Source organism: Somniosus microcephalus, chromosome 6, assembly GCF_052327205.1.
Source record: "Somniosus microcephalus isolate GS21.2 chromosome 6, FLI_Smic_1.0, whole genome shotgun sequence".
NCBI lineage: Eukaryota > Metazoa > Chordata > Chondrichthyes > Squaliformes > Somniosidae > Somniosus > Somniosus microcephalus.
The window spans coordinates 265425258-265447848 of NC_140992.1; positions in this window are offsets into that span (position 1 = coordinate 265425258).

Here is a 22591-nt window from a genome sequence, read left to right on the forward strand (position 1 = left end):
GTTAGAAAAAGGTGTAGTGCCAGAAGACTGGCAGATAGCTAACGTAATACCGATATTTAAGAAGGGGGATCGAACATGTCCAGGGAATTATAGACCAGTCAGCTTAACATTCAGGAAAAATAATGGAATCCCCACTAAAGGGGAAAATAGAAGAACATCTAGAAACAAAAAATATAATAATAAATAGTCAGCATGGATTTCAAAAGGGAAAGTTTTGCTTGACCAACCTCATTGAAATTTTTGAAGAGGTAGCACTGAGAGTAGACAATGGCAATGCAGTAGATGTAATTTATCTAGATTTTCAAAAGGCCTTCGATAAGGTACCCAATAATAGACTGATGAATAAGGTCAGAGAAAGCGGAGTCAGGGAACAAGTAGCAGAATGGATAGCTGGCTGGCTTCAAGACAGAAAGCAGAGAGTAGGAGTAAAGGCAATGGCAGAAGGTGGGTAGTGGTGTACCACAAGGATCAGTGCTGGGACCACTGTTGTTCACAATTTACATTAACGATTTAGACTTAGGAATCAAAATCACAATTTCTAAATTTGCGGATGACACCAAATTGGGGGGGGATAGTCAATACTGAGGAGGACTGCAACAAGTTACAGGAGGATATTAATAAACTTGCAGAATGGACATATAATTGGCAAATGAAGTTTAACACAGAGAAATGTGAGGTATTACATTTTGGTAGGAAGAATAAGGAGGTCACTTATTACTTGGAGGGTGCGAGTCTAGGTGGGGTGGAGGAACAAAGGGATCTAGGAGTACAAATCACTAAAAGTTGTGACACAGGTTAGCAAGGCCATAAAAAGGCAAACGAAGCACTAGGGTTTATTTCTAGAGGGATAGAATTGAAAAGTAGGGAAGTTATGCTAAACCTGTATCGAACCTTGGTTAGACCCCACTTGGAGCACTGCGTACAGTTCTGGTTGCCATATTATAAAAAGGATATAGAGGCACTGGAGAGGGTGCAGAGAAGATTTATAAGGATGATACCAGAAATGCGAGGGTATACATATAAGGAAAGGATGAACAGGCTGGGTCTCTTTTCTCTTGAAAAATTAAGGATGAGGAGTGACCTAATAGAGGTCTTTAAAATTATGAAAGATTTTGATAGAGTGGATACAAAGAGAATATTTCCACTTGTGGGGAAGAGCATAACTAAAGGCCATCAATATAAGACAGTCACCAAGAAATCCAATAGGGAATTCAGAAGAAACTTATTTACCCAAACAGCGGTGAGAATGTGGAACTCGCTACCACAGGGAGTGGTTGAAGCGAATAGTATGGATGCATTTAAGGGGAAGCTAGACAAGCATATGAGGGAGAAGAGAATAGAGGGTTATGCTGATAGATTTAGATGGGGAAAGACGGGAGGAGGCTTGTGTGGAGCATAAATGCCGGCATGGACTGGTTGGGCCGAATGGCCTGTTTCTCTGCTGTATATCCGATGTAAATATTCAGAAGGAAACTATTAATAAAAACTGTGTAGAACTAAAAGTTGAAAAGACACCAGACCCAGATGGCATGCATCCTAGAATATCAAATGGAGTTAGGGAGAAGATAGCAGGGGCACTAAACATAGGTTTGCAAAATATTTGAAAATAGAAATTGAGCAAAAATAGGAGTGGACAGCAAATGATATACCTCGTTCAAGAAAGGAGAAGGTGATACACCAGGAAGTTATACGCAGTTATTGTAGGTAGGAGTCCATAACACAGGATGACATTAGTGAACACATATCAAGGTAATCAGGGACAATCAGCAGGGAGTTGTTCAGGGCATGTTGTGCTTGACCAAGTTAGTTGAATTGCTTGAGGAAATCATCGAACAGATAGATAAAGAGAATGAGGTCGATGTTGTAGATGTGGATTTTCAGGAGGTATTTAATAAGACGTTACATAAGAGACTTGTGAAAATTAATGCACATACTATTAAAGAGATTATAGCTGCATGGGTAATAAGATGGTTAGGGGACATAAAGAAAGAATAGCACCTTTCTTGGCTTGGCGGAATTCAGCTAATGACGTGCGCTGGGATAAATGCTGAGGCCTCTTTTGGACGAAGGCACAAGAGGAATAACATTGAAGTTTGTTGATGATACTGAAAGAGGGTGCACAGCAGGAGGAAGAATGCAGGAGGTCACAGATTGCCAGAGTGGGTGGATAGGCATCAGATTGAGTTTGATGCAGAGAAAGGTGCAGTGGTACATTTAGGGGAAAAGAACAGTGACAGGAAATATAACCTGAACAAAAAGATTCTTAACAGAGTGGAGGAACGGAGAGGTCTAAATGTGCAGGTCCATAGATCTTTAAAGGTGGGAGCACAGTGAGAAAAGCAGTTCTGGGTTTTATACATAGGGCGGTGAATACAAGGATTCAAGAGGACAAGGCTGCACCATTAGAAGAAGTGAGGGTTTAACTTCTGCAGTAGCCCACCCATTAAGAGAGACTGTTGCATAGCATTTAACCGTGCGCTATTTTAACAGTCATTAACCCGTTTGAAATAAAATGAACAGGTTAATGACTGTGTTAAGATAATGCTCAGAGGAATCTTGTGCTAACTATTGCAATAGCAGAAGAAATCAAAGCCCTCAGAGTTTGACAGATTGCAAAACCAGAGGAATAAATCCCGTGCTTTTTAACACACTGAACACTCTGAAAGTAGGTACAATAACTCGCAAAAGGAACACAATTGCTGTCGATGGCAAGAAGTGAAACCCGGCAAGGTCAGAAACAGTTTAAATTGCTACATAATAGTTTGGACTGCTGGCTTACAGCGACTGGACAAGTTAAATTCTTTTTTCATTATTGGGGGAAGTGTTAGCAGCATTTTTTTAAATCACGTTCTGTAATTACGTCCATTTTTCCATGATAATCGCATATCAGTGCCCTTGACAAGAGTAGAACAGAAAATAACTTCTGTTAACCATGTAGGCACGTTTCAGACCATAACCTCTGCCCCGATCTCTTTTTTCTCCATTTTTTTTCTCTCTCTCACACGGCCACTGTCTTTCATTCTGCCATTGCCATTTACACTTCATCTAGAGCCAGCTTTTGTTTCTTAATTACCATCTCCTTTTGCCTCGCACCATCATCCCTCTTGTCTCTTAATCTCTCCTGCCTTCCACCCGATCACAGACCTTCCCTTTTATTCTTTCCTCCCCTCCCCCCCTTTCCCTGCCCCAACACTTGCTTAAAAACCTGTTCCATCTCCAACTTTTTCCAGTTCTGATGAAGGGTCATTGACCTGAAACGTTAACTCTGTTTCTCTCTCCACAGATGCTGCCTGACCTGCTGAGTATTTCCAGCATTTTCTGTTTTTATTTCAGATTTCCAGTATCCGCGATATTTTGCTTTTGTATTAATAGGTAAAAGGTATCTGAATTACCAAATTTTCTGGCAATGCCAATTAAAAGGTGCAGTCAAACTCCATGCCAGTTTGCTAACTCGTATGGCACACAAGGCAACTTATACAGCAATTGTCAGCCATGGCTCAGTTGGCAGCACTCTCATCTCCTGAGTTAGAAGGCTGTGGGTTCATGTCCCACTCCAGAGACTTGAGTTTAAAATCCAAGCTGATGCTCCCAGTACAGTACTGAAGGAGTGCACTTTCTCAAAGAAGAGCAGCGGAGGTCTCCTGGCCAATATTTATCCGTTCCTCCACTCTATCAATTAAACAGATTATCTGGCCATTATCACATTGCTGTTTGTGGGAGCTTGCTGTGTGCAAATTGACAGCCGCATTTCCCTACATTACGACAGTAAGCACACCTCAAATGTACTTCATTGGCTGTGAAGTGCTTTGGGACGTCCTGAGGCCATGAAAGGCGCTATATAAATGCAAGTCCTTGCTTTCTTTCTTTTAAAGGGAAAATAAATTACAAACCCATTTGCCAAAAGTAGAGGATAAAAATAAGAAATGTGGGATTTAGCAATGAGTGCCCAGCAGTACGTGTCGAAGCTCACTTAAAAATTGTTATAATAAAAAAGGCCTTGGAATGATACTGTGGGATAATTGTGTACAAACGCAGATCACATTTGTCCGAAATTCCTTTGTCTGCTATTTTAGCAGATGCACTAGACCTATTAATTTTAAATGGGCTAATGCCTTTGCTGAAACAGCAGGAAAGAAGTTCAGGCAATCACTGAGTGTGCATTCACTAGAATCCTGCAGCGTAATTTCAAAGCCTAAGAGAATTAAATGATGAGATTTTTTTATATATACAGTTGATGGATTGAGGGAGGGAGAAAAGAAAGAGACTGATTGACTCGCACCGTCCAGTTTCTGCTTCTCCTCTGCTAAAGGTGCTGACACAGGTGGAGAGTACGATTCCTCGCCTTGTTGACCTCTCTTCATTGGTGAGCTTACACAGTTAATGTCGACAGGCCACTTGACCAGAACAAAAGCACAATATTGCAGATGCTGAAAGTCTGAAATCAAAACCGAAAATGCTGGAAAAAAGAACCCACCCGGGCAGACAGCAACTGTGGAGAAAGAAACAAAGCTAACGGTTCACGTCGATGACCTTGCGTCAGAACTGGAAGAAGTTAAGAGGCTGAAGAGTTTATCTGAAGCGAATGCGCGCGCATGGCGTTAAGCGGAGATCTCAAGAAGCGGCGAGAGCAGTGGTTCGAGGAACGCTGAACATCATGGAGATATCTGTAATCTTGGCTTGACAACTACCATCATGGGCAGGGTGGAGCGGGAAAGGAAGCTGAGGAGTGGTGGGGGGTGGAAATCAAAGTTGAGCTTGACCCTTTTCGCAGCCAGTGGCTCAGTTGATAGCACCCTCCCCTCTGAGTCAGAAGGTTGTGGGTTCAAATCCCACTCCAGAACCTTGAGCGCAAAATCTAGGCTGACACTCCCAGTGCAGTACTGAAGGAGCACTGCACTGTCGGAGGTGCAGACTTTCGGATGAGACGTTAAACCAAGGCCCCGTCTGCTCTCTCAGGTAGATGTAAAAGATCCCAGGGCACTATTTTGAAGAAGAGCAGGGGAGTTCTCCCCGGTGTCCTGGCCAATGCTTATCACTCAACCAGCATCGCTAAAACAGATTATTTGTTCATTATCACATTGCTGTATGTGGGAGCTTACTGGGAGCACACTGATTGGCTGCTGCGTTTCCTACATTACGACAGTGACTACACTTCAAAAAAAAAAATACTTCATTGGCTGTAAAGCGCGTTGGGGCATCCAGTGGTCGTGAAAGGCGCTATAGAAATGCAAGTCTTTTTTTCTCACTGACACACACAGAGAGAACTGGCCAACAGTTGGGACTGGAAACACTTGACCCATCCCTGGCCGATTTGAATATTGAAACCAATTGCCGTGCCCTAATCCCCACTCCTCCTGAGATCAGTGAACTCGGCAGCAACCAGCGACCGAAGCTGGCTCTGTGCCTACCTGGAGGGCTCAGGTCCAAACAGGCCCATTGAACTATTGGTCGAGGGCAACTGGCTTTTCAAAAACACAATCGAAGTATCAATGAAAGGTCTTTTCTGTAAGGGATTCAGTAATGAAAATGGATCTTCAATAATTACTGGCAGCCAACTAATTGCTATTTTACACAGGTCGTCTTTGGCCTGCTTTTCTTTTCCCCAAAACTTAAGCCCATTAAGTATCCAGAACTACGTTGTGCAGCAATGTAATGTTGAACTGCTCTACTGAAAGACTAAAATAAGAAAGAACTTGCATTTCTATAGCGCCTTTCACAACCTCAGGACGTCCCAAAGTGCTTTACAGCCAATGAAGTACTTTTTGAAGTGTAGTCACTGTTGTAATGTGGGAAACACGGCAGCCAATTTGCGCACAGCAAGCTCCCACAAACAGCAATGAGATAATGACCAGATACAGGGTAATCTGTTTTTAGTGATGTTGATTGAGAGACAAATATTGGCCCAAGACACCGGGGATAACTCCCCTGCTCTTCTTCGAAATAGTGCCATGGGAAATTTTACGTCCACTTGAGAGAGCAGACGGGGCCTCGGTTTCATCCGAAAGACAGCACCTCCGGAAGTGCAGCACTCCCTCAGCATTGCACTGGGAGTGTCAGCCTGGATTTTGTGCTCACGCCTTCTGGAGTGGGACTTGACCCTACAACCTTCTGACTCCGAGGGCGAGAGTACTATTGAGCCACGGTTGACACTGTCAGAATTGTAACAGTGCACTGAACATGTGACGCACCTGGCATCACTTTACTATGCTGAACCAGCAGACTTACAACATGTTCTTTCGTTGCCTTGAGTAAACGACTGATCCAGTGGCTCTCCTGTGGCATTGCTCATTGCGACTGGCTTCAAACATGGGGGCACCGAGTATCAATGGGATGCCTCAGTCACGTGCAGTGCCAAACTTGGGAAACCCAGTAATCGTGGGGAATAAAGTCATGAAGCAGGCAGAGAATTCTATTGGCACTCTCAGAGGGAGATCCCCTCCAGAGTTCCTCATCGCTGCTCGCCATTCTCGCGAGCTTAAAGTAAGGCCACAGTGTAAGGGCGAGCCCGCATCTGTTTTTGGTTTGGTCGCGCAATTGGTTGCTACTGAGAATGCGACTAAAAGCACATACTTACTGCCAACCAATCAAAAAGGCAGCAGCCAATCCATGCCCAATAAATTTTTGCAGACACACAAAACTTTCACTTCCTTCGGAAAATGAGCCTTTACTGGTTAAGATGTGTTGCCACCGGTGACAAGTTTGATATTCTTCTGTCTTCATTTTTCAGTGTAGTTTTATTTAAATAAAGGGGATGATCACCCTGGGAACTGGCTGTGAGGAGAAGGTAAGCTTCACAGCATGAGGGATCTCAATGAACACACAGTGAGCTGAATTTGATGCTGAATCCCAGTTGGGTTGATGACTGCTATCTCTGCTGATGTTAATTAAGCTCCCTTTCACTATCAGGCGCAGTAACCCCTTAACAGCTAAACAGACTCACATGACAACAATGACGTGTATTTAGATCGCACCTTTAATGCAGTAACACATGCCAAGGCGCTTCACAGGAGCGTTATAAGACAAAAAATTTGACACCAAGCCACTCAAGGAGAAATTAGGGCAGGTGACCAAAAGCTTGGTCAAAGAGGTCGGTTGTTATGAGCGTCTTAAAGGAGGAAAGAGAGGTAGCGAGGCGGAATTCCAGAGCTTAGGACCTCGGCAACAGAAGGCACGGCCACCAATGGTTGAGCGATTATAATCAGGGATGCTCAAGAGGGCAGAATTAGAGGAGCGCAGATATCTCGGGGAGTTGTGGGGCTGGAGGAGATCACAGAGATAGGGAGGGGAGAGGCCATGTAGGGATTTGAAAACAAGGATAAGAATTTTGAAATCGAGGCGCTGCTTAACTGGGACCCGATGTAGGTCAGCGAGCACAGGGGTGATGGGTGAACGGGACTTGGTGCGAGTTAGGACACAGGCAGCCGAGTTTTGGATGACCTCAAGTTTACGTAAGGTAGAATATGGGAGGCCAGCCAGGAGTGCATTGGAATAGTCAAGTCTAGAGGTAACAACGGCATGGAGGAGGGTTTCAGCAGTGGATGAGCTGAGGCAAGGGCAGAGACGGGCAATGTTACGGAGGTGGATATAGGCGGTCTTAGTTATGGTGCGGCTATGTGGTCAGAAGCTCATTTCAGGGTCAAATATGACATTAAGGTTGCGAACAGTGTGATTCAGCCTCAGACAGATGTTAGGGAGAGGGATGGAGTCAATTGCTAGGGAACGGGGTTTGTGGCAGTGATCAAAAACAATGGCTTCGGTCTTCCCAATATTTAATTGGAGAAAATTTCTTCTCATCCAGAACTGGATGTCGGACAAGCAATCTGAAAATTTAGACACCGTGGAGGGGTCGAGAGAAGTGGTAGTGAAGTAGAGCTGGGTGTCGTCAGCGTACATGTGGAAACTGACGCTGTGTTTTCAGATGATGTCACCAAGGGGCAGAATGTAGATGAGAAATAGGAGGGGGCCAAGGATAGATCCTTGGGGGACACCAGAGGTAACGATGCGGGAGCGGGAAGAGAAGCCGTTGCAGGTGATTCTCTGGCTACGATTAGATAGATAAGAATGGAACCAGGCGAGTGCAGTCCCACCCAGCTGGACAACGGTGGAGAGGCGTTGGAGAGGATGGAGTGGTCAACTGTGTCAAAGGCTGCAGACAAGACAAGAAGGACGAGGAGGGATAGTTTATCTTTGTCACACTCACAAAGGATGTCATTTGTGACTTTGATGAGAGCCGTTTCGGTACTGTGGTAGGGCGGAAACCTGATTGGAGGGATTCAAACATTGAGTTGCGGGAAAATGGGCAAGGATTTGGGAGGCGACAACATGTTCAAGGACTTTGGAGTGGAAAGGGAGGTTGGAGATGGGGCGGTAATTTGCAAGGATGGAGGGGTCAAGGGTTGTTTTTTTGAGGAAAGGGGCGATGACGGCAGATGTGAGGGAGGGGGATAGTACCTAAGGAGAGAGAACTGTTAACGCCGGTAAATATAATGGGCCTCCAAGGGAGCAGTGGCGCAAATCCGCTTGCTTCACCATGACAGACAAAAACTAGCACTGTTGCAAAAATTCACAATATTTAGAAGAAAGCAAAGCGGCCAGCTATGATTCAGAGGTCAGGGCAGATCAAGAACCAGCCCTACTTCTTCAATGAAATAAGTATTCATGAATAACCCCCGCTTGTTGGCTAAAAGAAAAAAGTTATACAATTTTTTGTGCCATTGACTAGGAAAATGAGGGAGTGCTGCATTGTCGGAGGTGTCGTTTTTCCGATGAGATGTTAAACCGAGGCCCTGTCTGCCCTCTCAGGTGGACGTAAAAGATCCCATGGCAATATTTCGAAGAAGAGCAGGGGAGTTATCCTCGGTGTCCTGGGGCCAATATTTATCCCTCAATCAACATCACAGATAAACAGATGATCTGGTCATCATCACATTGCAGTTTGTGGGAGCTTGCTGTGCGCAAATTGGCTGCTGCATTTCCAACATTACAGCAGTGACTACACTCCAAAAAGTACTTCATTGGCTGTAAAGCGCTTTGGGATGTCCTGAGGTCGTGAGAGGTGCTACATAAACGCAAGTCTTTCATTCCATTGACTTTTGAGCTGTTTGAAGTGCATGACTACTGACTGAACTTTCTTCCTCTTTTACGCAAAACAGCACAGAATGCAAGGGGTTCAGGTGCATTACCCATTATTAATTAACTGCCCTCTTACCTCAGCAATCATTACCTCAACCCTAGTCCAGTGACAGTGGATGAAACTCCCCTCACGTTTGTAGGGAAGTTTTGAGAGAGATGCAGACTCGGCATTAAAATGGTGGCTGGGAACTCCAGGATCTGGACTCGCATCCGAACAAAATGGAGGGGATTACAGACAGATTTATCTTAGCTCTCCCACCGTGCTCGATGCTGCCACGGGAGACAAAATGGAAAATAAATTTTTAGAAATCCATTCCCTAATACTGACGAGTTACCATCGACGGGCATGTATGTGGCTGTCACCGTAGACTTCATCGTCGATGTATAGGCCACATTGAAGAACTCTTTGGGCAGGATTCTCATTGGGCCGTGGAGGCAGGATTGGAGGCGTGTGGGGGGTTAAAATTCAGAAATCGGGGGGCACGAACCCATCCTGCCCCCAACCCGCCTCCATGCCAGTTTCAAAGGAGGCGGGTACCCGACCCGCACTGGGACCTGCCTCCCCGAGGCGGGAAGGAGATTAGTGTCAATTAACTGCCTGTTAACAGGTAGTTAACAGGCAGTTTTTAGCCTAATCCCTGTTTTCATTGGTGGGATTCCCGACGGCTCCAAACCATGCCAAGTTAGTGAGATGGGCCGTCGGGCTGAAGGGCTTGGAGGGGTTGAGATGTCTAGTGTTCAGGTGAGTGATGGGGGCATGAGTGCAGAGGTAAGTGTGTTTGGTGTGTGTAAAGTGTTTAAAGAAGTTTAATTACCTTTAATTACCTTTACAGCCTTCCGTCCTTCAGGTCTCGGGAGACCCTCGGGAGATCTCACCAGCACAGAAAGCAGAATGGCCACGATCTGTCAAAAGTTTGCAGCCTCTGCTTTCTGTTCTGGGGAGATCTCTAAATCATCCTGAAAGGAAGGAATTAACCTGGAGTGCAAATTGTCAGTGTTTGACAGCATCAAACAGCTGTCAAACACTGATATTTCATCTGTCAAAAGGTCTTGAAAGATGAAATATCAATCTGTGACGTCACCTGTTGCCGGGTGGCCCTTAATTGGCCTGCTGAGCCCGCTGGGTGGGCTCAACAAGGTCAATCAAGTTAAAATCGCGTGGGTTGGAAACAACTCAATGGAGGCGGGACTACAACCCCGAAAGTTGTAGTTCCGCCTCCTACCCGACTCCTCAATGAAAATCCAGCCCTTTGTCTTTGTATTCTACTCAACAGAAAAGGTTAACCTTTTCAGATGTGGTGCAACGTTCTACTGCAGGCCTGATAGCTTAATGATCACTGAATTAACAAAATCGATTAGATCTCTAGCACAGAACTACAATGTTTCTGTGGTCAAACATTGGATGAGTCAATAAACTGTTAATATAATTATACCCTGACCAGTCAGACAGTGATTGTAGTGCTTCACCACCCCTGCTTATTGAGTCGGAATAATATTCTGATTGAGGCAATGACTGTGCACACTGGGCTTTAATTGCTGTTTGATGGTCACTTCCCTTGAATTACTTATCAGGCTTGCTCAGAGACACTGGCGGGCGGAATTCGGTTACGCCCCGTCTGGGGACGGTAACCGAATTAGCGCCTCACATTTAGCTATCTCGGGCGCTCCACTTCCTCTCAGGGTGGGGCACAAAGCGCGGTAGCACCAGAGCCGCGTAGTGCGGATGAGTTTCAGCACTCCTCCCCTTCCGTTAAAGGGGAGGGCCGCTGCACACTCTGCACGCCATTCGACGGCCTCCACTAGCCCACAGGGGCAGTGTAGTGGCCACGGACCACACGCCAAGGGCCGCTAAGAGTGGCCGGCCTGGAGGTCGGCCGAAATTTAAAAATGTCGGCGCGGGGCTCAGCCGGACCGCCCCTTTAATTAGTGCCCCGCCAACAGTGTGTGGCCCGGCTTGCGACCCGCGAGGCTGTCGCTGACATCGCCCGCGGCAGCCTCGCGGGGCACAGCTGAATTTCGGCCGCGCGGCAGTAAGGGGCCGGCGGCGCTACTGGCGGGGGTATTTCCTTGGCAGGCGCTATTGGTGCCCCCACCTGGGCGATAAGCCCTTTGCGCCCTGTTAGCGCTCCCTGGAGGCGCTAATGGCGGGCGCAAAGGAGACAAATTTCACCCCCTTGGTCTCTTAATGAAAGCTTTGAAACATCTCCCCCTCCTGGGTAAACTTCAAGAAAAAGTTTATCAGCCGATAAGCCATCGCTCTCTTACCTCTATCCTTCCACTCGCTCCTCATCTCGGTCTCTTTCTGCACTTTACTAATACTACTTTGGTCATTGCTCCTTGTTCCACCAAAGCTGCAAATAGGTCTTTCGACACACTCTTCCTCCTCCCACCTCCTCATCATTGTGGAAATCAAGGCTCCTCACAGCATCTCCTGCTCCAATTCATTCTTTCCCATGACCTCAAAACTGGGAAACTCCTCAACCTTGCCCCAGTCTTCCTTCTCTCCGACTTTCTGCAGGCATCTCTCCTACTCTTTTCAGCCTGTGTGGTGTCTCGCACAATGGGCCTAGGTTTCCGAAGTTCGCAGTAATGCACCCTATAGGTGCACATGAACCACAAGCCGTAACGTACCTCTAAAAGCATGACTAGGACTTGGATCTGCTCAATGCAGCTTCTTCGCTCTGTGTCTACTGATTGTATAACTACAGCAGGAAGTCAAACAAAATCTACTCCAGGTGCTTTTACATTTGCCGGTGTCAGGCAAGGTTATTAAGGGTTACGGAACCAAGGCGGGTAGGCGGAGTTAAGACACAAATCAACCATGATCTCATTGAATGGCGGAACAGGTTCGAAGCGGCTGAATGGCCTCCTCCTGCTCCTATGACCCTGTGCTCTCCTGTTTACTTTAACGATGCCACTGCTCCTGACGAAGGCTTGTTGGGAGCTGGAGGCCCAGGATTTCCATGGCTACAACTCCAGACGGAAGGATCCACAGGGGTCGGCCATTTAAGGCTGAGATGAGGAGGAATGTCTTCACTCAGAGGGTTGTGAATCTTTGGAATTCTCTACCACCAAGGGCTGAATCGTTGAGTATATTCAAAGATTTTTGGACTCTAGGGATATGGAGGGAAAGTGAAGTTGAGGTCGATGATCAGCCATAATCTTATTGAATGGCGGAGCAGGCTCGAAGGGCCGTATGGCCTACTCCTGCTCCTAATTCTTATAGCGGAGTCCTTTACATCTCCCAGTTCCAGTATTCCTAACTTGTCCAACATAGAAATGCTTGCCCTTGGCCCAGCTACACGCCATCTGTTTATGATAAATATAATCCATTCAGCAAATGTGACAGCATTGTGAATGAAAGTCTGAACCACCACCTCTGCTGTTTCCTTGTGTTTGTTCAGTAATAGCTTAGTTGAGCTCTACCGACTGTTCCCATTAAGTGATCATTCCCATTGACATTGTTGACTGGTGTAATTGATCCCATTTATACCCAGCAGTGGCACTTACTGCACATTAGCTGCTTTGATGTTAATTGAGTGCTGTGGAGGACCTCCAGGGTTCCGTTGACCGGTGTATATGATATCTCCAGGGCGGTGCTCGCCGGTATATATGATACGCTGTTGACTGCTGTATATTTGTTTTATTCACTCGTGGGATGTGGGCGTCGCCAGCATTTATTGCCCATCCCTAATTGCCCTCGAGAAGGCTGGTGAGCCTCCTTGTACAATTGAGTGGCTTGCTGGGCCATTTCAGAGGAGCAGTTAAGAGTCAAACACATTGCTGTGTGTCTGGAGTCACATATAGGCCAGACCGGGTAAGGACGGCAGATTTCCTTCTCTAAAGGGCATTAGTGAACCAGATGGGTTTTTACACCATTACTGATGGTGTCACTTTTTATTCCAGATTTACTATGACCGGAAAGCCCTGCAGCGGGTAATCAAAACTGCCCAACGCATTACCGGCACCCGGCTACCGACCATAGAGCACATATACCAGAAACGCTGTCTACGGAGGTCACGGTCCATCATCAAAGACCCTACCCACCCCAGCCACAGTCTGTTCACCCTCCTGCCATCTGGGAGACGCTACAGATGCATTCGCACCCGTACGACCAGATTTAGGAACAGCTTCTTTCCCAGGGCTGTCATCCTACTGAACTCCACAAACAAACTCTAAAGCCTGCACATCTGCCAATGCACTTTATTATGGTTATGTTATGTTAATATATTACAAGCCAAATGTATGTTGAATGTTTAAGTGTCTTAATCTAAATGTACACTCTCGGGAGCCGCAAGCCTACATTTCGTTGTACTGCACTTGTGCACTAACAATGACAATAAAAGTTGATTTTGATTTTTTTTTTTGATTAACTGCATTTAAATTCCCCAGCTGCCCTGGTGGGATTTAAACTCATGTTCTAATCCAAATCATTAGTCCGGGTCTCTGGATTACAAGTCCAGTAACATAACCACTATGCTACCATATCCGGGTGTGGCGTTGACCAGTGTTTATGATGCCCCAGGGTGCCGTGCCTTAGTGCATATTACACCTTCAATGACTGGTGCATCCTACACCACCCTGAAGGTACTTTGTTCAAATATCAAACTGCCTAGGCAGCAGTTTGAGCATCAATGAGGATAAAAGAACAAACTTCAACTATTTCATGCTTTTTTTAAATCCCTGAAAGTGCCAGCGTCCTTCCATCAGCAGATGTTAGCCTAGACAGGGAGTGTCAGCGGGCTATTCAACTATAGGTGGCATCCCAGCCAACCCTGCTCCTGTCCTCACCACATATCCACACAGGCACAGTTTTGAGCAGGGACTCATCAGATATTATTGGCTGCTTTGAACTGATTTGGACCTTGTCAGCAGGCCAGAGCGCCCTGTGGGAAACTGGGAGTGCACAGTGCTTACCACTGACCCAAGCTACACTTAAACAGCACGGTTAAGCAATGCCTCGATTTTAAAATTCTCCTCTTTGTGTTCAAATCTCTCCATGGCCTCACCCCCTCCCTATCTCTGTAAACTCCTCCAGCCCTACAACCCTCCATGATCTCTGCGATCCACCAATTCTGGCCCCTTACGCATCCCCGATTCTAATCGCTCCACCATTGGCGGCCGCGCCTTCAGCTGCCTGGGCCCTAAGCTCCAAAATTCCCTCTCGTAACCTCTCTCTCCTCCTTTAAGACACTCCCTAAAACCTACCTCTTCGACCAAACGTTTGGTCATCTGTCCTAATATGCGGCTCAGTGTCAAATTTTGTTTGATAATCGCTCCTGTGAAGCACCTTGGGGTGTTTTATTAGGCTTCAATAAGTGCCTGATATGTGCCTTTTTCAATTCTCAATAACACTCAGGGTCAATTTGAGACGATGTCTATACTTATAATAAGGACAGATACCTTGTAATAATAGCTCTTTACAATAGCAGGCAGAGAAATTGCATGCATAAGTGTTAATATCGGATGAACATCGTGCAGCACAATTTCAACCCAAAAACCTCACGGGTTAGATTCACTAATGAAACTCTAATGCAAGTTGTTGTTGTTTGGACTGTTGCCCTTGTGTGTGCTGTTGGCAAATGACAGAGTCCAGGTACAAGGGGGGCCGTTCGAACTGTAACCCAGCCGCCACACAGAGATAAGCCCCTTATATATTTAACAGTGCATCAGTAGTAAAACAATTATTGGCCTGGTTTAAATGGGGATCGGTTTTTGTTGCGTGACACAGTCAGCCGCCCCCTAAGCAGGACTTGCAGCGAGGTTAGAAAGCGAGTGACTAAGGCCATTCGCAGCTGCTGGTGAGATTCAGTGCATGAACCAGCTGAGGCCTTTGATTAAATAGGAAGGTCAGTCTGGCTGCTGTGTAGAGAAGACTCTCACTAAAAAGGCTAATCATCACCATTAGAGTTTCATTAGTGAATCTAACCCGTGAGATTCTTAAGTTGAAATTGTGCTGCACGATGTTCATCCGATATTAACACTTACGTATGAAATTTCTCTGTCTGCTATTTTAAAGAGCTATTATTACAAGGTATCTGTCCTTATTATAATGAAAGACATCGTCTAAAATTGACCCTGAGTGTTATTGAGAATTGAAAAAAGAACATCTCAGGCACTTATTGAAGACTAATAAGAAAGTGAGAGGTAGAGAGAGACAGAGAGAGTGCGGGAGAGAGAGAGAGTGCGACACAGAGAGAGAGACAGCGCGAGAGACAAAGAGAGACACGCACACAGACAGAGACAGAAAGAGAGCTAGAGGCAGAGAGACAGAAAGAGACAGACAGACAGAGAGGGGGACAGAGAAAGAGAGACAGAGAGAGAGAGAGACAGAAAGAGAGAGAGAGAGCATGAGAGAGACAGAGAGCCAGTGAGTGGGAGACAAGAGAGAGGAACAGAGAGAGAGAGAGAGTGAAGAGAGAAAGAGACACAGAGAGAGAGAGAAACAGAGAGAGAGAAAAGCCGAGAGAGAGACACAGAGAGAGAGGGACATAGAGAGAGAGAGGGACAGAGAGAGAGAGAGAGAGAGCAAGAGACAGAGAGAGAGACAGAGACAGGGAGAGAGGCAGAGACAAAAAGAGAGATAGAGGGAGAGAGAGACAGACAGAGAGATAGACAGAGAGAGCCAGAGAGAAGGAGACAGAGACAGAGAGGGACAGAGAGAGACACACACAGAGAAATAGAGAAAGAGAAAAGCAGAGACACACACAGAGACAGAGACAGAGAGAGGGAGATAGAGTGAGACAGAGAGAGACAGAGAGAGAGAAAGAGACAGAGAGAGAGAAAAGCAGAGAGAGAGGGACAGAGACAGCGAAAGGGAGAGACAGAGCGAGAGAGGGAGAGACAGAGAGAGAGACAGAGACACAATGAGAGAGAGAGGGACAGAGAGAGAGAGAGACAGAGAGAGAGAGGGGCAGAGAGAGAGAGACAGAGAGAGGGAGAGACGGAGAGCGAGGCAGAGACACAGAGAGAGGGAGGGACAGAGAGAGAGACAGAGAGAGAGAGGGACAGAGAGAGAGATGGAGAGAGAGACAGAGAGAGGGAGAGACAGAGATAGACAGAAAAAACAAGAGAGAGAGAGATAGGGATAGACAGGGAGACAGAGAGCAAGAGACAGAGAAAACAAACTTGCATTTATATAGAACGTTCCATGACCTCAGGATGCCCTAAATCGCTTCATAACCAATGAAGTAATTTTCGAAGTGCAGTCACTGATGTACTGTAGGGAAACACGGCAGCCAATTTACGCACAGCAAGCTCCCGCAGACAGTAATGATATAAATGAACATAAAACCTCTTTTAGTGATGTTGGTTGAGGGATAAATGTTGACCAGGAACCCCCGCCCAATAACTCCAGTTTAGCAAGTGGTTGATATGTTTATGTTTGACGTTCGACCTACACAGTTCCCCAGCAAATATTGTTGCACTCCCAGCCAATCCCTGCATATATAAACAGGCTCTTAGACCCCTACCCTGAGTGCCAGAAGATGGTGTCAGATACATAAACGACAGCAGTGCTGCCATTGCAGTGAAGATGCTTTTTTAATTAGTAACCAACAACAACAATAGGTGGCCTAGGCCTTAAGTTCTGGAATTCCCTCCCTAAACCTCTCCTCTCCACCTCTGTCTCCTCCATTAAGACGCTCCTTAAAACATGCCTCTTTGACCAAGCTTTTGGTCACCTGTCCTGATATCTCCTTACGTGGCTCGGTGTCAAATCTTGTCTGTTAACGCTCCTGTGCAGCGCCTTGGGAGGTTTTACTACGTTAAAGGTGCTACATATAGAAGAGAAGACGTGGAATTGTAAAGGCACTGGACTGGTGGTGTGAGGGATGCGCAGCCCCCGGCAGACACAGATCTGATCGTAGAATGATACAGCACAGGAGGAGGCCATTCTGCTCAGTGTGCCTGTGCCCGATGATCCCACAAACCCTGCGATTTTCTGGTGTGTGTGTCCCAACACTACGCTTCACTAGTGTCAGCTGTGGCCCAGTGGGTAGCACTCTCGCTCTCTGAGTCAGGAGGTTGTGGCTTCAAGTCCCACTCCAGAGACTTGAGCACAAAACATCTAGGCTGACACTCCCCGTGCAGTGCTGAGGGAGTGCTGCACTGTCGGAGGTGCCGTCTTTTGGATGAGACTTTAAACCGAGGCCCCGCCTGCTCTCTCAGGCGGATGTAAAAGATCCCATGGCACTATTTCGAAGAAGAGCAGGGGAGTTCTCCCCGGTGTCCTGGGCCAATATTTATCCCTCAATCAACATCGCTAAAACTGATTATCGGGTCGTTATCACATTGCTGTTTTTGGGAGCTTGCTGTGCGCAAATTCGCTGCCGCATTTCCTACATTACAACAGTGACTACACTTCAAAAGTACTTCATTGGCTGTAAAGTGCTTTGGGACGTCCTGAGGTTGTGAAAGGCGCTATAGAAATGCAAGTCTTTTTTTCACTGATCACAGTTTGAAAGCCATTGCTGTAGGGTCCCACATGCCCCATTTTGTAGGGCAACCCTTGTAGTTTATTGATGTCCTTTTTTTGTTCGAAAGGCCATCATCACCTCCAGGGTAGTTTTCAGCTTGGTTTAAGTCCAAGGACGAGCTGATCTATAAACACTGCTCTGACATTATCAAGCTGGCCATTGAGAGAGAGAGCGAGAGAGAGAGCGAGAGAGTGCTTGCTCTGCAGTGGGTGTAATACTGGCCGCAGTGTGAATCGCTGCCATATCACTTTCAGGCTATTTTCTTAGTGTGAATTACGTTTCTTTTTAGTACCAGGGCACCCAATCAGAGTCACAGTGACATCATCGAATGGTTGGACTCTTGTTTCAGCAACTCATCTTACACGGCAGGCACGGCCCCTTTAATGATGGAGATTGCAGATGCTGGCGGCCACTCGGAGCCTAAAACTAGCACCTCTATGGCTGCAGCGAGTTCTTTTTTTAAAGTTAATGAAAAATCGAACTGGCACACCCTCTATTTCTCTCCACACGTCTCTCCTCTCCTCAGGCCAAGAAACCAACTGAGCCGAGAAGATGCCTCACCGATCTGCTCCCGGCGGGGTTGCCAACTCTGCTTGGCGTATTCCTGGAGTTTTTTTTTATCACTTAACCTCCCACATCCAGCCACCCAGTCCAACAGCCTCTTTTTCCCCCACCTTTGAAATCTTTGGAATTCTCTACCCCAGAGGGCTATGGATGCTCAGTCGTTGAGTATATTCAAGACTGAGATCGATAGATTTCTGAGCACTTAGGGAATCAAGGGATATGGGGATAGTGCGGGAAAGTGGAGTTGAGGTAGAAGATCAGCCATGATCTTAGAATAGAATCATAGAATGGTTACAGCACGAGCCCGTGCCAGCTCTCTGCAAGAACGCTTCAGCTAGTCCCACTCCCCCGCCCTTTCCCCGTAGCCCTGCAAATGTTTTTCACTTCAGGTACTTATCCAATTCCCTTTTGAAAGCCATGATTGAGTCTGCCTCCACCACCCTTTCAGTCAGTGCATTCCAGATCCTAACCACTCGCTGCGTAAAAAAGTTTTTCCTCACGTCGCCTTTGGTTCTTTTGCCAATCACCTTAAATCTGTGTCCTCTGGTTCTCGACCCTTCTGCCAATGGGAACAGTTTCTCTCTATCTACTCTGTCTAGACCCCTCATGATTTTGAACACCTCTATCAAATCTCCTCTCAATCTTCACTGCTCCAAGGAGAACAACCCCAGCCTCTCCAGTCTATCCACGTAATGGAAGTCCCTCATCCCTGGAACCATTCTTGTAAATCTTTTCTGCACCCTCTCTAAGGCCTTCACGTCCTTCCTAAAGTGCGGTGCCCAGAATTGGACACAATACTCCAGTCGAGGCCGAACCAGTGTTTTATACAGGCTCATCATAACTTCCTTGTTTTTGTACTCTGTACCTCTATTAATGAAGCCCAGGATTACGTATGTTTTTTTAACCGCTGCCACCTTCAATGATTTGTGCACATATACCCCCAGGCCTCTCTGTTCATGCACTCACTTTCGGATTGTAACTATGATCTTATTGAATGGCGGAGCAGGCTCAAGGGGCCGTATGGCCAACTCCTGCTCCCATGTTCTTATGTTCTTAATTTGTTCAATATAACTAATAAACAAAGGTGTTTGAAAAAAATGTATAAAAACACTATTTCGTTTTAATGCCCCTATGATTTTTCTCCCTGGGCTTTGCTTGCAGCAGTGTCCAGGAGATTAATCTTCAATTCTTGAAGACTCCAGGGCAACCCCGAAGGGTTGACCACCCCAGCTAATGGACCCCTACCAACGCTGCTCTAAAACAGGCTGCTGTGAGGGGTGCGAGACTGGTGGCTCCCCTGCAGACTCCAGCCACTCCCCCACCTCGCACCACCCCCCCCACCTCACCCCTCACACCTTCGCCCTTGCCAAGACTCTCCCCGCAATAAAGCGTCACGAGTTGCAATGCTGGGATTCCAGGCGAGAGAATGTTCAACTCCATGTCCTCCTGCTCAGTCCTGGGAAATGCTTGGTAGTTCCACAGATTTCGCTGTTTTTGCCTTTTACTTTTTTTTTGTTTGTGGCTGTGTTTCCCCCCCCCACCCCCCCCGCCCACGTCACATCCCTCCCTTTTCCTTGCCGACCGAGCCTGACCCGTTGCCGCTTAGAGGGTGGGCACACTCTACCAGGGGGGTGGGGGCGACTGCTGCTAATGCTCCCAGAGTCGCTCATCAGTCACCGCCCAGGTGTTACTGTCTCCTTTGATTCCAGCGCCAGCCCCTCCAATTCCACCCCCTACCCAAGAATAATAAAAGGAAGGCTTGCATTTCTGTGGCGCCTTTGATGACCTCAGGATGTCCCAAAGCGCTTTATAGCCACTGAAGTTGAGTCACTGTTGTAATGTAGGAAACGCAGCAGCTAATATGTGCACAGCAAGCTCCCATAAACAGCAATGTGATAATGACCAGTTTTAGTGATAAATATTGGCCAGGACACCAGGGATAACTCCCCTGCTCTTCTTCAAAATAGTGCCATGGGATCTTTTACGTCCACCTGAGAGGACAGACTCATCTGAAAGATGGCACCTCCGACAGTGCAGCACTCCCTCAGCACTCCCTCAGCACTGCACGGCAAGTGTCAGCCTAGCTTTCAGTGCTCAAGTCACTAGAGTGGGTACTTGAACCCACCACCTTTGGACTTCAAGGCGAGTGTGCTGCCCACTGAGCCACGGCTGACACTTAAATGATGCAAAATCGTTGGGCATTTTAAAAGCTTAAAATAATGTTGAGAGATTTCAAAAGCGTCTTTCTATTTGGAATCTATATTTTTAAAATAGCATGATTTTAATTTCTGGGACCCAACTTTCTAAAAGTATTTTGTCAAATTGTCCAACAGGCCATGGCTGCAAAGTGGCTAAACTATCACTTCTGACTATTAGGAAAGGATTTAGAACACTGCAGAATCTAATTCTGTTAAAGACCAAAGCTGTCCCTTCAGTAATTGATGAAGAGATCCCAAGGCATGCTTCCCTGCGTAATTTAATACCAGAGGGTGGACTTTAAAGCCCGGCCTGGTCACATCTCGTGTAACGTGAACACATGTAGTTTGCTCTGACCTGAGGCAACCTGCTCTGCTTCACGCTGCACCTGTTGAAGGACAGTCGCGCAAATCCCTAGGAACGCCGGCAACCTCTTAAGCCTCTGCTTCGGGTTCGACCGAGAGGGGACGGGGAGGTGGGGGTTTAAAAATAGTCGGGGCCCTGTCAAAAAAAGAGGCTGCGGCCTGAGTTAGGAACTCCTGTCAGATTACCGGTGCCTGTCAAGGGGATGGTGCGAGAAAGAAAAGCGGTGGGGGGGGGGGGAATAAATCCGCAGACACCAAGTTTGACAAATGCCACCAACAAGTGCCCGTGATAAACAAGTTAGGCCAAGGCACTTTACAGCCAATGAATTGCTTTTTTTGAAGTGTAGTCACTGTTGTAATACAGGAAATGCGGCAGCCAATTTGTGCACAGCAAGATCCCACAAACAGCAATGCGATAATGGCCAGATAAGCTGTGTTTTAGTGATGTTGAGGGATAAATATATTGGCCAGGGATAAATATTGGCCAGGAACTCCCCTGCTCTTCTTTGAAATAGTGCCATAGAGTCATAGAGTCATAGAGTTTTACAGCACAGAAAGAGGCCCTTCGGCCCATCGTGTCTGCGCCGCCCATCCATCCCTGTCCAGTCTAATCCCATTTTCCAGCATTTGGTCCATAGCCCTGTATGCAATGGCATTTCAAGTGCTCATCCAAATGCTTCTTGAATGTTGTGAGGGTTCCTGCCTCTACCACCCTTTCAGGCATTGAGTTCCACATTCCAACCACCCTCTGGGTGAAAAAGTTCCTCCTCAAATCCCCTCTAAATCTCCTGCCCCTTACCCTGAATCTATGCCCCCTTGTTATTGACCCCCCTACTAAGGGGAAAAGTTCCTCTTTGTCTACCCTATCTATGCCCCTCATCATTTTGTACATCTCAATCAGGTCCCCCCTCAGCCTTCTTTGCTCCAAGGAAAACAACCCCAGCCTGTTTAGTCTTTCTTCATAGCTGAGGCGCTCCATCCCAGGTAACATCCTGGTGAATCTTCTCTGCACCCTCTCCAAAGCAATCACATCCTTCCTATAGTGAGGCGACCAGAACTGCACACAGTACTCCAGCTGTGGCCTCACCAGCGTTTTGTACAGCTCCATCATAACCTCCCTGCTCTTATATTCTATGCCTCGGCTAATGAAGGCAAGTATCCCATATGCCTTTTTAACCACCTTATCTACCTGTTCCGCTGCCTTCAGAGATCTATGTACATGTACACCAAGGTCCCTCTGACCCTCTGTACTTCCTAGGGTCCTACCACTCATTGTGTATTCCCTTGCCTTATTTGTCCGTCCAAAATGCATCACCTCGCACTTTTCAGGGTTAAATTCCATTTGCCACTTTTGCGCCCAACTGACCAACCCGTCTATATCGTCCTGTAGCCTGAGGCTTTCCTCCTTGCAATTTACCACCCCACCAATTTTCGTGTCATCTGCAAACTTACTGATCATCCCTTTTACATTCTCATCCAAATCATTTATGTAGATCACAAACAACAAGGGACCCAGCACCGATCCCTGAGGTACCCTGGAATCTTTTATGCCCACCCGAGAGAGGGGCAGACGGGGCCCCGGTTTAACATCTCATCCGAAAGACGACACAGCCTGGGTTATGTGTTCAAGTCTCAGGAGTGGGGCTTGAACTCACGGCCTTGTGAGGCAGAGGCGCGAGTGCCACCCTTTGAGCCAAGGCTGACAACTTGACAATGAGGCGACATCTCAAAGAACAGTCCCTTTCCCTAAACTCCAGGTCCACAAAAACCACCCAACAGGAGAAAACGTAGCAATGAAGAAATAAAAACGCAAAACTGGACCGTCTTGTCTGGGCTGTGAAGGCCAGATTTTTTTTT